This window comes from Rhinolophus ferrumequinum, chromosome 11 (genome assembly GCF_004115265.2).
Source record: "Rhinolophus ferrumequinum isolate MPI-CBG mRhiFer1 chromosome 11, mRhiFer1_v1.p, whole genome shotgun sequence".
Lineage (NCBI taxonomy): Eukaryota > Metazoa > Chordata > Mammalia > Chiroptera > Rhinolophidae > Rhinolophus > Rhinolophus ferrumequinum.
In genome coordinates this window covers 10,524,269-10,529,540 of record NC_046294.1, presented here as the reverse complement: position 1 = coordinate 10,529,540, position 5,272 = coordinate 10,524,269, and the positions used below count along the sequence as shown (strand labels likewise).

The following is a 5,272-nucleotide window of genomic DNA, read 5'->3' as shown; positions in this document are numbered from 1 at the left end:
GGAACGTGCGCAGGCGCGCCTAGGGGAGGGCGTCCGCCTCTTTCGGCGCCCGGCGCGGCGTCTGCGCTAGGACAGATTTGGCGTCCCGCTTCCTAGTCTCAGCGGCGGGAAGGAGGTCCCGTGGCGGGAGACTGCGCACGCGCTGCCCGTCGGGGGCTTCTTCGCTTTCGGCCTTGCAGCTCCGCCCCCGGTTTCTCTGTGCCCGCCCCAGCGTTCAGGTTTGAGTCACGAGTTTTCCGTCACCGTCGGGGTGGAGAAAACCCTTGTGATTGTCACAGGATATGGCTTTGAAGAGTCCCAGGCTTAGTCTGGGCTAGGAGAAGTGGAGATTCCTGGGCTATTTTTCCAACGTCTAGCACGGTCTTCGGGCTGTTCGGCGGTCCTCACGATAAATAATATACGCCAAGTAGAGGGAAAAATAATTTTAAAGTTCAGGTCATCCAAAGGGGCTGAATTCGTCGCCACTTTCAGCGGCACGTCACCCGCTGAATCAACAGCAGGTCAGAGCTGTGATTTATGTGTCTCACAGTGGCGACGGCGTCCGTTTTTTAAAAAAGTCGAAGGCTTATTCCGGAAGCTTCTACCAGGATGATATTTTTGGGCGCCAGGAGCTCAAGGCACGTGGAGCAGGAGATCCAAAAAGGGCAGCACAGCCATGGGCAGCAAGGTCATAGAGGCTGAGAAGCGCCAGCCTGAGTGCGCCGCTGGGTGACACCACTTCCTTAGTGGATCAAGCCCAGAAAACTGCCCAGGTTATAAGCCTTGGCATCCTGATTCCAGAAGTCTGTTTGATGGTTTGTTAACGTCCGCGCGGGTCCTCTCATGCCCTTTCAGACCGTTGAGCTCACGGAATTATCTCTTTCCCCCTAGGGACTACACTTCTACCCGGAGGAATGAATTATTGTGCCTTTCGCAGCAACTCCTGATTTCCGGTGTCTAAAAATGCAGCCTCGCTTTAGAATGGTATACAGTAAATTCCTTTCATGTTAGTGTGATTGGATTAATCCAAGTCTGAGTGCTGGAAACTGGATTTGGAAGTAGACGTTCTGGGTGGGAAGCAGTGCTTTGTGTCACTGGCTTTCATTTTGGGCAAGCTATCTAAATATGTCTGAGCCTTAATTTTCTTTTTTAAATGGGTTTTAATGAAATCTGCCTCACAGACTAGTAGTTCAATGGCATGATCATGCCGATACTACTACTAATAATGGAAGTCTGCCTGGCAATCTGCTAGGGGCTTTATATGGATTATTTCATCAAATCCTTCCTTATGCCAACCCCATGAAGTAGGTACTATTATTTTTTCCACTTTATAGATGAGGAATCTGAGGATTAGAGATGTTAAGTAATTTCCCCCCAACCACTCAATGATAAGTGGCAAAGCTGGCACCTGAGGTCCGATTCCAAACACCCAATCTCTTAATCATTGTGACAATTTAACAAAAGCAAATATTTACGTAGGCCAGATTTGAACCTTAAAGAAGTGGAGCGGGCCAAGGATAAGATGATAATTCGTTTTCAAGCATTTATGGAATATTATAAAACTTCTTATGCTAGGGAACAGCATGTCTTAACAGTGACCAAAGGATTGTTGCCATATAGACCAAGGGTTGGCAAACTATGCCCCTTGGTTGGATTTGGCCAGTTGCCTGTTTTTGTAAGAAAAGTTTTGTTGGGTACAGCCACCCTCATTTATTTACATACTGTCTTTATTTGCTATAGGGCAACAAAGGCAGAGTTGAGTTCTTACCTTGGAGACCATTGGGCTAGCATAGCCTAAAATGTTTACTATCTGGCCCTTTACAGAAAGTGTTAGCTGATCCTTGATGATGCAGGTCATGTTTTCTGATCATTATTGTTAGAAGTCAGAAGTTTACAAGAAAACACCTATAAGCCACGGGCTTTTAAGTAGCCACGGGCTACTTAAAAAAACATAGTGGAAGGCAGAAAATATTTTTAGGATGCACGTGTAAGTTTATATAAGAAAGTAGGAAAGCCTGAATATAAGTGAACTATAGGATAAACTCAAAGAAAGTAGAAGGAAAGAAATAATGGAGAGCAAAAATGAAAGAGACAGAAAACAAGGTGTCATAGAGAGGATCAACAAAATTACCTTTTTTTATTTTTTATTTTTCTAAATTTATTGGGGTGATAATTGTTAGTAAAATTACATAGATTTCAGGTGTACAATTCTGTATTACATCATCTATAAATCCCATTGTGTGTTCACCACCCGGAGTCAGTTGTCCTTCCATCACCATATATTTGATTTTGTTTTAGCTGTGTAATAGGCCCATTATTAAGATGGAGCGGGAAAGAGTTCTTTTCACAAGTGATTCACTAGAAATATGGTATGATGTCTCTGGAGAGTATCCCTTCCGTGGGTGGAAGAAAATCTCTCCTGTATGCCGGGTAGGTGGAAGAGGCTTTTGACAGCTGAGAGAGGATATCAGTTAGAGAGAGCCACTGGGCTTTCTTTGACATTGCCTGTCCTTGCTCTGGAAGCTGCAAGTAATCCATTGTGGTATTTACAGACTGGATACATCTTTCTGTTTTTTAAAATTATGGTAAAAACCACATAAATTTTACTTTCCTGTGAGACTAGTTTAAGATAGTATTAATTTTCATTAAGTAACATACAGCTCTAAAACAGTGGTTCTCAGCATCACCCAGACGGCTTGTTAAAACACAGACTGATGAGTCTCATCCCGTTTCTGATTCAGTAGGTCTGAAGTGGGACCTGAGAATTGCAAGTTCCCAGATGGTGCTGATGCTGCTGGTTCTGGGACTATACTTGGAAAGCAGTTGCTTCAACACATTTTCCTCAAGTGCTTGCAGAGGGTTATAGAGAGGGAGAGAGAGAGTGGGGGGCTGCCCAAAGGGTCATTTCTCACGTAGTCGTGACAGATATCCCCGACAGTTATGGGAACCATTGGTGCAACAAATCTTAGGACACAAGGATTAGTAATATAACAAAAATAAAAATTTACAAGGCAAAACTTGGGGTGCATTAAACATGGCCACAGAGTCTTACGCTAAAGAATCCTATCAAGGTGGGTTCTATTTCTCCTTCTCTTTGAATCTGCACTAGACTGACTGCTTTGACCAGTGGAGTATGGGCGAGGCGATGCCATGCCAGTTCTGGCTCTAGTCTTTAAGAAGATTGGCAGTACAGCAGAACCCTCTTCTCCAAGGGCGTATGTTCCAAGACCCCCCAGTGGATGCCTGAAACTACACAGTGCTGAACCCTAGATAGTCTATTTTTTTCCTATGTATACATACCTATGATCAAGTTTAATTCATAAATTAGGTGCAGTAAGAGATTCACAATAAGTAGTAATAAAATAGGACAATTATAATAATACATTTACTGTAATAAAAGTTGTGTGAATATGGTCTCTCTGTCTCTTTCAGAATATCTTATTGTACTGTACTCACTTTGACACTTAAAGGAAGTGCTTTGCGGCCTCTTTTTGGCATATCTGAATTGCCAGCAGCACGACTCTTGCGTTTTGGGGCCATCATTAAGTAAAATAAGGCTGATTGAACACAAGCACTGCGATACTGCAGCAGTTGATCCGAAAACTAGATTGGCTGATACGTACCTAATGGGTGGGGAGACACATGCAATGTGGAGACTGGACAAAGTTATGATTGATGTCGCGGATTGATGACGGAGCTACTCAGAATGGTGCACAATTTAAAACTCATGAATTGTTTATTTCTGGAATTTTCCATTTAATATTTTTGGACCACTGTTAACCATGGGTAACTGAAACTGTGGAAAGTGAAACTGGGGGTAAATGAGGGCTACTGTATAAGTCCATGTAAGATGCTCAATTGCCTTGCTGAAGAAGATCGCATGGAAAGGCCCTAAGACTCATGGAGAGAAGGAGGAGTCCAACTGTATCCATCTTACCAGACATCCCATTCAAGACACTAGATATGTGAATGAAGCCGTCTTGGACCCTCTAGACCAGCTCAGCTACCAGCCAAGCATCAAGTGATTCCTTTCTACACCATATAGATCAGAAGAATTACTCAACTGAGTCTTTTCCAAATTGCTGGCCCATAAAATCGTGATAATAGAATGGTTGTGGTTTTAAGCCACAAAATTTTACAGTTTATTACTTACTAAGAATAAATCTGTTTAGAAAAACTACAGAATTTGAAAATAAGGAATAAGGATTACTTTGTGCCCTTTCAGCGTTACCTAACAAGTCTGTAGGGCCTTTTGTTGACGTTCTAGGGGAGGTGATTTTAACTTAGTATTTATTATTAATGAGGTCCAGACTCATTAAAGTTAGATGTTAATTTGTAGACGATTGATAAGTTGTGAATTATTTTTGTCCAGTGGAAAGGATTTCATTTTGGTAGAAAAGATAATCCCAAAGGGGACATTTTATTGCCCTGCTAGACATTCACTTGCATTATATTTAATTTTTGAGTGTTATTACAACATTTTTTTCTCTATGTGTAGTTCATAGTTTCTTGTATTCTCTCTTGAAAATATAAGAACCAGCTTTATCATCCTGCTGGTTCTCTCATTAATGTGATAAGTAAGTGACATGCCCATAATATATTTGAATCATGTTTTTAACCTGGAAACTATTTATTTTGGCAAACTTATTTATATTGAACATTAATTTTTTTAGGGGATTGAATTCAGTATGTACTTGTTGAAAATCTATTATGTAAAATGTTGAGAATATGTTATGCAAAACGTCATGAATGAGCAAGGCCTAGGTTGTTTATAAGGTCTGAGTTAGTGCTGAACTGTAGTATATTAGTTTTCTATTGCTGTTGTAACAAATTACTGCAAACTTAGTGGCTTAAAGCAGCACAGACTTGTTCTTTTAAAGTTCGGGAGGTCGGTTGGTGTCTAAAGTGGGTTGCAGTACAAGGTTCCTTCTGGAGAGAATCTGTTTTTGTTTTTTTTTTTTTAGCTTCTAGAGGTTGCTTGCTTCTGGCCCCATCTTCCATCTTCAAAGCCAGCAGCGTAGCATCTTCCAAACTCTCTCCCTCTTCCTATCTCACTCTCCTGTTGTCACATTTTTCTCTCCCACCCTCCTACCTCCTCTTATAAAGCCCCTGATAATTCAGGGTAATTTCCCCATCTCAGGATCCTTAATCACGTGCAAAATCCCTTTTTACCAGATAAAGGGGTCTTCGCAGTTTCTGGGATTCGGACATAGATATTGTTGGGGGCATTTTTCAGCTACTATCTGTATGTGTGAATTATTGGGGGGTATCCAAAATGATTTTTGGTAGTACA

General features: G+C 41.6%; 1 long non-coding RNA gene across 2 annotated transcripts; it reads left to right on the top strand.

The window, feature by feature from the left end:
• Positions 1-82: 82 nt before the first annotated feature.
• Positions 83-4,897, top strand: LOC117030295 (uncharacterized). Of its 2 annotated transcripts, none has more exons than XR_004424356.1 (3): positions 83-218; positions 871-963; positions 3,412-4,897. It is a non-coding gene; the product is annotated as an uncharacterized LOC117030295 (long non-coding RNA). The 2 variants fall into 2 exon arrangements; XR_004424357.1 differs by lacking the exon at positions 83-218 and adding an exon at positions 236-752.
• The last annotated feature ends 375 nt before the right edge of the window (positions 4,898-5,272 follow it).